This window comes from Drosophila melanogaster, chromosome X (assembly GCF_000001215.4).
Source record: "Drosophila melanogaster chromosome X".
Classification (NCBI taxonomy): Eukaryota; Metazoa; Arthropoda; class Insecta; order Diptera; family Drosophilidae; genus Drosophila; species Drosophila melanogaster.
The window spans coordinates 21,520,141-21,529,718 of NC_004354.4; the positions used below are offsets into that span (position 1 = coordinate 21,520,141).

General features: G+C 38.1%; 1 long non-coding RNA gene across 1 annotated transcript, besides 7 other annotated features; it reads left to right on the forward strand.

Moving 5' to 3' along the window:
- Nucleotides 1-1,738: part of a mobile genetic element that runs on past the window's edge.
- Nucleotides 35-6,965, forward strand: lncRNA:CR46472 (long non-coding RNA:CR46472). Its single transcript, NR_167852.1, has one exon. It is a non-coding gene; the product is annotated as a long non-coding RNA:CR46472 (long non-coding RNA).
- Nucleotides 1,739-3,036: a mobile genetic element.
- Nucleotides 3,037-9,578: part of a mobile genetic element that runs on past the window's edge.
- Nucleotides 3,619-9,578: part of a mobile genetic element that runs on past the window's edge.
- Nucleotides 6,616-6,854: a mobile genetic element.
- Nucleotides 7,465-7,618: a mobile genetic element.
- Nucleotides 8,127-8,263: a mobile genetic element.

The window sequence follows — 9,578 nt, forward strand, 5'->3', positions numbered from 1 at the left end:
ACATGCATGTCGTGTAAATACTTAACAATAAAACAGTTGGAACTCAAGCTTGTACGAATCCACAACAAATTGGCGACGAGGCACAAAAGTATAAAAAAAAGTGCAAAGGAAAAACAAAGCAAAAACGAAAATTGAATTGGCGGACAGAAAAAAAACTGCCAATATGACCGAATTCAGCGACTCTTTAAAAATTCTGCCAAATGATCAGCATTCCTGAATTCAATCCAGAAAGTGAACCTTTTTCGATATGGAAAGAAAAATGTGATATCCATATGTGCGAATTAAATATCAGTGAAGAAAACATGCAAAAGGCTTCGTTACTAAAATCTATTGGATCAGTATCGTACACTGTCCTACATATGTACATATGTATGTAGCTTTGTGTAGTCACACTCACCGTTTTCTAAAACTACCAACACCAACGGGAAAGAAAAACATTTCACATGTCCAAAAAAAGTGAAAATAAAACCGTTGCAAGTTGGTATGCACGTGTCAAACAGTTAGCATCAAATTGCAAGTTTGGACATCTGGAAGCATTTGTTTTAAACGAATTCATCATGAGTCTTCCAAGTGCAATTTTTGAACGGTTATGTGAAGAAGCCGAGCATCTATTTATCTCTGTCGGACGCATTGAGAAAAGCTATGATAATGGAGACAAAGATTACCGCTTAAAGAGCTGAAAAGAACGTGAACTACGAATGGTACATAGAAGCAACAACGATGACTTCAAGGGCAAATCTAAGCCGAAACACAACGAAGGCAAAGGCAAATCCAACCAGACAGAAAAAGGCATGTACGAATTGTGGCTGGCGAAACCATAACTCTGATAAATGCAAATACAAAGGCTATGACTGTCGTAATTGTGGCAAAAGAGGGCATCTGACAACTGTTTGTAAATTAAAATCTGTAAACCATGTATCAAAATTAAATAATTTAAATGGTAACTTAAATACTAATGAAATTGATCAAAGTTTTTCAGTAATAAATGTGGCTTCAACTACTACTATTTGTGATGCCTATACGTTACCTGTAATTATTGATGGATGTTACATGAATGTTGTTTGCGACACTGGTGCACCTTGCACATTGATTTCAAAAGCAACATATGAAAAAGCAATTATGAAGCGGACACTAAGAAAATGTAAAGTGCCGTTTGTAAATTATAATGGTGACACTATCGAAATTGTGGTGAGTACGATGCAATTATTAAACATCGAGGCATAAAAAAACAAATGATAGTCGTAGTTACAAAAACAACGAGTCCAGCTTTACTTGGAGGGACATTTTTAATGCCTTTAACTTTTATTTACTACAGGTAAACAGCATAAATGTGAACGAACAATACTCTATAGTTACAGAACAAATTAAAAATTAATTTTCGGAAGTATTTAAAACCGATTTAGGTTCGCAAGTAAAGTAACATTGCAGTTAGAGGATGGCTCTAAACCAATATTTTTCAAGCCAAGGTAGTTACCACTAGCATGGAAAGATAAAATTGAACAAAAGCTAAGAGACTTAATTGACTTAGGTGTTCTAGAGCACGCTGACAGTTCTGATTGGGGCACTCCATTGGTGCCAATTTTAAAACCCGATGGTGATATTACAATATGTGGTGATTATAAGTTACTTTAAACAAATGTCTGATTGATGTTGGATACCCATTAGCGAGAAAAGACGACATATTTGCAGCACTTCAAGGAGGCACATTATATACAAAGTTGATTTAGTCAACTCATATTGTTCGCACAATAAACATGTGCGTACACTTAATGAGTTCAATTCGCTACTGCGAGGGCTTCGCCTTTTATTCATTCTTACTTGGATTCTTATCTCTAATTATATAATGCATCGCTTGTAAGACGCCGCAGTCTGCGTTTGTAAATGCAGCTGAGTTTTATTCTTAAATCTATGTTTGAGGCCTATGACCGCGCTAATAGGCCGCTGCAATCGTACTTATCTGTAGTTGCCACTTATGCTGTCCAGTGACATGTTTATTGCAGCCCATAAATAGAACATATATATAGTTTGCTAAATGCATATTTAGACATTCTCCGTTGGGGGGGTGGGAATGTACGGCCAGTAGTCGTCTCTCATTTATGCGTTGCCTCCGGATATAAATGACTAATATAATTATGATAATCGTTGTCAACCCTAGTTGACGAGTGTCCGCTTGCCGTGTGGAAAATCAAGTCATCAATGTGTACCTTGTTATTTTTCAGAGTCTTGATGCGCATTTGAAGATTTTGCAGTTCATTAGTGTTGTTGGCAATCAAGTGCTTCAGCGGGACCACGTTTCATGTCTCTTTGTCATCTATAATTCGTAAACTGGGGAAGATAGACATTTCAGACGCTGTTGCAATGACACCAGATACTCCTCTTTCCATTTCTTCCAAAAATCACCTGTGATGCGTTAAATAAGCTTCCATCTATCCAAAGAGCTGATTGTCATACTTTCGTCAAAATGTTCAGGAGCTTCAATTAGAGGTCTTCCCACCAGAAAATGACCCGGCGTTAATATGTCCTCAGCATCGTTTTCGCTCCTTACAGTGACTAATGGACGCGAGTTTAGCACTGCTTCGATTTGACATAGCAGCGATGCAAAATCTTCATGTGTAAAGCTGTTTTCACCAATAACTCGTTTAAGGTGATGCTTCACTGATTTTACACCGGCTTCCCATAAACCTCCCATGTGGGGGCTTCCGGGGGAATAAAGTGCCACTTGATGCCTTCTTTTTCTAGTGTAGGTGCTAACTCATTATTGTTTTTAATGGCAGCTACAAATTCTTTGTCCAATACTCTTGAAGCTCCCACGAAGTTATGGAACAAACTATATGAGTATAGGTTCTCACAAAGAACCTTCGAAGAGCCTCCAGGAATCTGTCTGACGAAAGATCGCTAACAGCTTCCAGATGTATTGCTTTTGTTGCCATACAAACAAATACACAAATGTATCCTTTATTCGTTTTTTGACCTCTTCTCTTTGAGCAGCGAATCTGGAACGGTCCGGCGTAGTCGATTCTAGTATATTGAAACAAGAAAAAAGATATGATAGTGGCCTATGTAAAGCTTTCGCCTTTTGTAAAGCTTCTTGAAGCGTATGCCACTGGTAGCTGTTGACCGTTATGGCCTTGAGATAGTACCGCTCCACATGCTTGTTTACTAGCATCTGTGGTTATGCAAAATTGTTTGCATTGCGTTTACTGGTTGGGGGTAATTTTTTATTACCTCATATTTATAGTCATCTGGCAATATACCTTTGTCAGTACACTTGTGACCTAAATAAGTAACCTCTTTCATAAAGAAAGTGAATTTTTCTATTCAGAACAGCCTATGACTACTAAATCATTCATATACACAAATACTTGCGAAGGCGTTAAGCCTGAAAATGCAAGAGTCATCATTCTTTGGAAAGAATTTGGGGCTATTTTTAAACCAAATGGTAATTGCGTGTAGCGGTATGCTCCTGTTGAAGTTGAGAATGATGTTATATTTCTTGACCTTTCGTCTAATTCTATTTGATGAAATCCTGACATCAGGTCTAGGCACGAGAAATATTTTGCTCGACCTAATTGATCAAGAATATCTTCCGTTCTTGGAAGTGGGAATTTGGGTACGAAGTGTAAAATCCCAAATGAGAAGACTTTACTCGTTGAGTTTTTGTAAGAAACTGGTTTTATTTGGAAATATCTTCGGTTTAAATAGGTGACATGAAAATCGCATCTTAAAGTAAATGGCCTACGCAGAGGCCTAAGTAAATAGTCCCCGCCTTATTGAGGTCCCACGCTCCGGCACAACTGGACCACATCTGGACCTCTGGACCCACGCTCCGGCACACTAAGGGACTATTTTAGGAGGCGGGTAACGATCTCAAGTGACTGACTCGTGTAGTGTGCACTTAGATTACATGTAAATATATTATTAATACTACCATTATTATTAAAGCAGTAATTAATCCAGCATGTCCGGAAATATGACGGAAATCTAAATCTTTCAATTTTTGATGATTCTGTTTCATAAATTTAATTTCATTATTCAATCGTTCAAATTCCTCAGTATGATTTAATATTGATAGTTTCAGCGGATCCCAAATAATCTTCGGCACTTCACTAACTTCTCCTATATAAGGTGTTGATAATAATTCTTAACTTTCGCACTGAATGTTATGGTGAGCAACTAGAATTTTATCGTCGGTTCTTGCCGTACAATATGGCGCAATGCTTAAAACTCCTTGCTGAGGCAAATCAAACAATTCAATTTGAGAGCCAGTACATTGCAGACGGACTTTTGAATTCACAGGAACCTTAAACAACCAACTACTTTTCTTTTCTAACTCTACCCAGTAATTTTTAGAGTCGACTACTGTTTTACAGATGCAGTTCGCCGCTTTATTTGGCTTTAGAGACTGAATCTCACATGCATTATCATTGGCGGAATTCTGCCAATGCCAACTTCCTTTGCATATTCTCTTATTTAGTTGCCATTTCTGACATTGATTTAATGTAGCTTCCGTCATTATGTGATAGGAATCTATCTCAAAATTATAAATTAAATTTTCGGACGTTGAATATCTTGGTGCTATATCTTTAGGTAATGCGCTAGAAACTTGACAGCTTAACACAAACAACAACATTGCCATGATGATTCCGATCTTGGACATTCCCGATGTCGCTCTAGTTCGCCTTTTTGGCTCCTGGTCAGCCTCATTTTTGTCAACAGACTTTATTCCTTCCAACGGACAAATTTTAGTAATGGGTCTAGTGATATATCCTTCCTGCATCTTTACTTTAGCCACCCGGACCTTATCATCATTCCCTTCATGGACCTTTTCCACCTTTCCTAAAGGCCATCTTGCAGGATGACAATTCTCATCCTTTAATAAAACTATTTGCCCTTCTTTAATATTAGGAATTTCCTTTTTCCATTTATTCCTTTGCTGGAGCGTATGCAAATATTCACTTTTCCACTTAACCGAGAAGTCTTTCCCCATTTTTTGGATAAGTCTCAACCTATCCAAATTTCCGATTTTTTCATCTTCCATTGGTTCGACTAATTCTAAAGGTGGTCTTCCAATTAAAAAATTACCTGGTGTTAAAACCTCTTGTTGGTCCATCTAACTAACTAACTATAGTGTATAATGGCCTTGAATTTTAGCATGCTTCTATTTGACATAAAAGAGTTGACATTTCTTCGTAAGTCAAAATAGTGTCGCCGATTATACGCTTTAAATGGTATTTCATTGACTTAACCCCAGCTTCCCAAATACCTCCGGATATTGGAACATTTTCCCCGTCTAGCAATAAATCTTCTGAGTGCTGCTAAAAATGCACCAAAAGTTAGATCGCTTACCATTTCTAAGTGTATGGCTTTGGTGGCCATGCAAACGAATACGGCAACGTATTCTTTAAATGTTTTTTGGCCACGATTTTTTGAACATTTAACATAATAAGGACATGCGTAATCTATTCCAGTATTAAGAAACGGGAATGTCATCGGCACTCTATATTTTGGCAAGTTACCCATAATTTGCTGAGCTGTATTTTGTTTATACCTTGCACACTTTACATATTCTCTTAAATCCTTTTTCAACGAATTTTTCAACTTGAATCCAATACTTTCTTTGGATATAGTTTCGCATAAGGTTTATCCCTCCATCCGTATGAGCATTTTTTATTAATAAGCTTGTTAGGTTGCATTTTTCTAAAATGATTGGATGTTTAACATTAAATTCTGCATTGGAGTTTTGCAATCTTCCTCCAACTCTTAGAACCCCATCCTTGGGGTGACAATATTCAATGACAATATTTTTTTATTTGTCTTGATTTAGTTTTTGATTTTAAGGCACTTTATCTCTTGCCAAAACTGGTATTCTTGTTGTTTCTTAACAACAACTGTTTCCGCTATTTTTATATCCTTTACTGAAATAATTGATGAATAGGCTTTTTTTTTGTTTTCATCTGCACGAATCTATTTATGTATGCTATTATACGTATAAGTTTTTCTATACTGGAATACCTTTCTATTAATTCGTAAATCGGATCATATCATATTTCGTCATTTAATACCGTATTTATTAAGACAGGTTCTTCTACAGACTGCTGTCGAGGCCAAAGATCTTTTGGGTCGGCTAGCCATTTCGGACCTTTTCACCAAAGATCACAGTTGATCAACTGGTTAGAGTCCACTCCCCTGGATGCTAAATCTGCTGGAATATCCTCTGACTTAACATGATTCCATTCAGTATTTTTTAATCTCCGAATGTCCTCCGTTCTTCTTCTTATAAATTTTATCTTACTTTGACCACTGTTAATCCATGCTAAGGTAATCGTGGAATCACTCCAAGCATAGATCTCCATTATATTGTCAATTGATCCTTTTAGTCTTTGGATTAATTCACTAAGCAAGTGAGCTGCACACAGCTCGAGTTTGGGAATTGTCTTCCTATTTATTATAGGGTTGACTCTACTTTTGCTAGCTATTATATTAACATGAGGTCCTTCTTTAGCATAGACTACTGCAGCGTATGCTTTTTCGGAGGCGTCCGCAAATCCGTGAATCTGAATGACTGAAGAACTGTTTGAATTAATCCACCTTGGCATTCGAATATTCTCTAACAATGTTGGGTTGTAGGGGGATGCTGTCCTGGAATTTTCCAAATATGCTGAAAAGAAACACTCGAAGAAAAGCGAACACTAGACTTTTCGTAATTGCGCGGGCGTATGTTTATTCAGCGTGGTTAGTTTTTACACTGCCGCTTATTCTAATTAGTTAGGCTCTCCCAAGCGCAGCGGAGACTCCTTGGAGACTCTGAGGTGAAGAGCGGGAGAGCGTAAGAGGGAGCGGAGAGCGAGTGACAGTCCAAACCCCGTAACTTGAACAAACAATAATAAATTTTCTTTATATTTTTCCCAATAATTTTTATCTTCTATGGATAATTCCTGATCCCATTCACTTTTATTTATCCAAAGTTTTTGAATAAAAAGTTTTCTTGAAACCGTGACTGGTGCCAACCATCCTAACGGATCAAATATTTTTGTTAGCGTTGATAACACAACGCGCTTATTTATATTTTTTGATTCGTTACAATTTACGCTGAATTTAAATAAATCATTTTGAGGTTCCCATTTTAGTCCTAGTTTTAACACATTCATTTTCGATAATATTGAGAACCATATTGTACCCTGTGTCCTCCACAGTGGTTAATATTTTGGAATTGTTGGAAATCCATTTCCTTAAGTTGAATCCAACTTTCTGCAATTCATGGGAAATTAATGTTATTAATTTATTAGCTTCTTCTACCGAATCAGCTCCAGTCAGTAGGTCATCCATATAGAAATCATTCCTAATTATTGCACTACTAACTTGGTTTTTACATCAACCTTAAGTTTTTCATTTCTTTTTAGTTTTTTCTCCAGATTCATGTAACGAGCTATCGCTTGTTTCTTTGAATCTCCTAAGGTGACATCCTGTAATAGTTTTAAAATGTAATAGGTATAGATGTAATAGATTTGGTTTTGGAGCTCAGAGCCTCTGCTCTGTTTGAATCGGTTTATTCGAATGAATTCATATTGCTGTTCTTGGGTACAGCTACCCGTACATGGTGTGCTTAAGACTATGTGTTAAAGTATTGTTATTTTTCAATGACTTGTACTCGTGTATCAAGGCCTCCTTCCATTCGACAGCGTTCGCACCCTTCTGCCTGTGTATCATCTGCCTCACAGTCCTCTGGCTCGGAAACATTTGGTCGATTGCCTTGGTTCTCATCTGGGTCGTCATTTTCTGTTTGATCGCCTGAAACTGGTTCAAGGTCGATATCGATTGAAAGTTCCATGAAATCTTCATACTTATGATCGTGCCCAAATAGATTTGTGAAAACGACGTCTCGACTTTTAATTAATGTTTGGGTTTCCACATCATACAGCCTATAAGCTTTGGCATCGCTGCAGTATCCAACGAAAACACATTTCCTGGATTTCGAGCTGAACTTACTCTTTGATCGTTTGTCCAGCGAGTATGCAATTTGACCAAACTTCTGCATATGCCTTACGATCGGGATGCGATTGTTCCATAGTTTGAAGGGCGTTTCTCCGCATAGGCTTCTTGAAGGACATCTGTTTCTTATGTAGTTTGCGGTGTTTATTGATTCCGCTCAGTAGCTCGCAGGAAGTGCAGCCTGTAACATAAGGCAGCGAGCCATTTCTACAAGTGTCCGGTTTTTACGTTCGGCTGTACCGTTTTGTTGAGGAGTATATTCTACGGAATACTCGTGCTTTATTCCTTGAGCTGCGAGGTAATTTTTGAACTCGTTATTAGTATATTCTGTGCCGTTATCTGACCTGATTGTTTTTAGCTTCTTTCCAGTTCGCCGTTCGACGTAGTTCTTGAATTCTTTAAATTTCTGGAATACTTCGGATTTACTTTTAATGGTATAGAGCTCGCACCATTTCGAGTAGTCATCTATGAACGTCAAGAAGTAACGGCTGCCTCCGTGGCTGTTGACACGCATGGGCCCACAAACGTCGCTGTGGATTAATTCGAGCACATCCCCTGCCCTTGAATTTGATGCCGGAAACGGCTTTTGGGACTGCTTCCCCTTGATACATATTTCGCAAATGGGAAGACTTTTTACTTTAGCTCCTTGAACTTTGCCTTTTCCGATAAGTTCTTTCAGATCAGGCTCATTTAAATGGCCGAAACGCTCATGCCATTCTTTGATGCTGTTTTGTTTACTTACCAATTTACGGGGAGCAGTAAAAACTATTTCTCCTCCCTTAGCTCTAACTACCTCAGCTTTCTCCTTCTTGAAGATTACGTTGAAGCCGTGATCACATATTTTTGAGACCGATAAGAGATTGGTCCTCAAATCCGGCACGTAGAGCGCATTTTTCAGGCTGGCGGTGAACTTGTTGTTTGGGGAGAACTGCACGGATCCATATCGTTTTATTTCTGTGGCCTCATCATTTGCCAGTCTGAGCTTTGCACCTTCTGCAGGCTCCATGATCCCGAACATATTCTGCTATGAACACATGTGTGACGTTGCTCCAGAATCTAGACACCAGTTACTGCAATCACTGTTTGTATAATTAGCTATGTTGATGTACATGCTATCACTCTGGTTTTTCATTGGCTTTGACCTGCACTCAGCTGCACGGTGACCGACTTTTCCGCAGCTGTAACATTTAAACTTAAACTTTTGATTAGTGCTTAGGTGTTTTGGTTTGCTGGGATTGTACTTCTTATGCACCATTTATGCGCCAGGCGTTGGCTCGTTTGGATTCCTTTTTCTTGCCACGTACTCGTCGACTAACTTTATTTTAAGCGCCTCCGTTGATATCAAGTTTTCCTGAGTTTCAATCGCAATTCGAAACTGTTCGTATTCCTCTGGGATACTATATAATAGCAAGATGGTTAACAGATCGTCAATATTCATGAGATCAACTTCGTTTATTTTGTCTACTAAATCGGAAAACTTGTCTTTGTGGCTTCTCATGTCTCCGCCTGCATTCATTTTTAGTAGAATCAAGGGTCCCGCTGACATATTTCCACGAATCATTTTTTATCAATAACGCCTGCATTTGTAT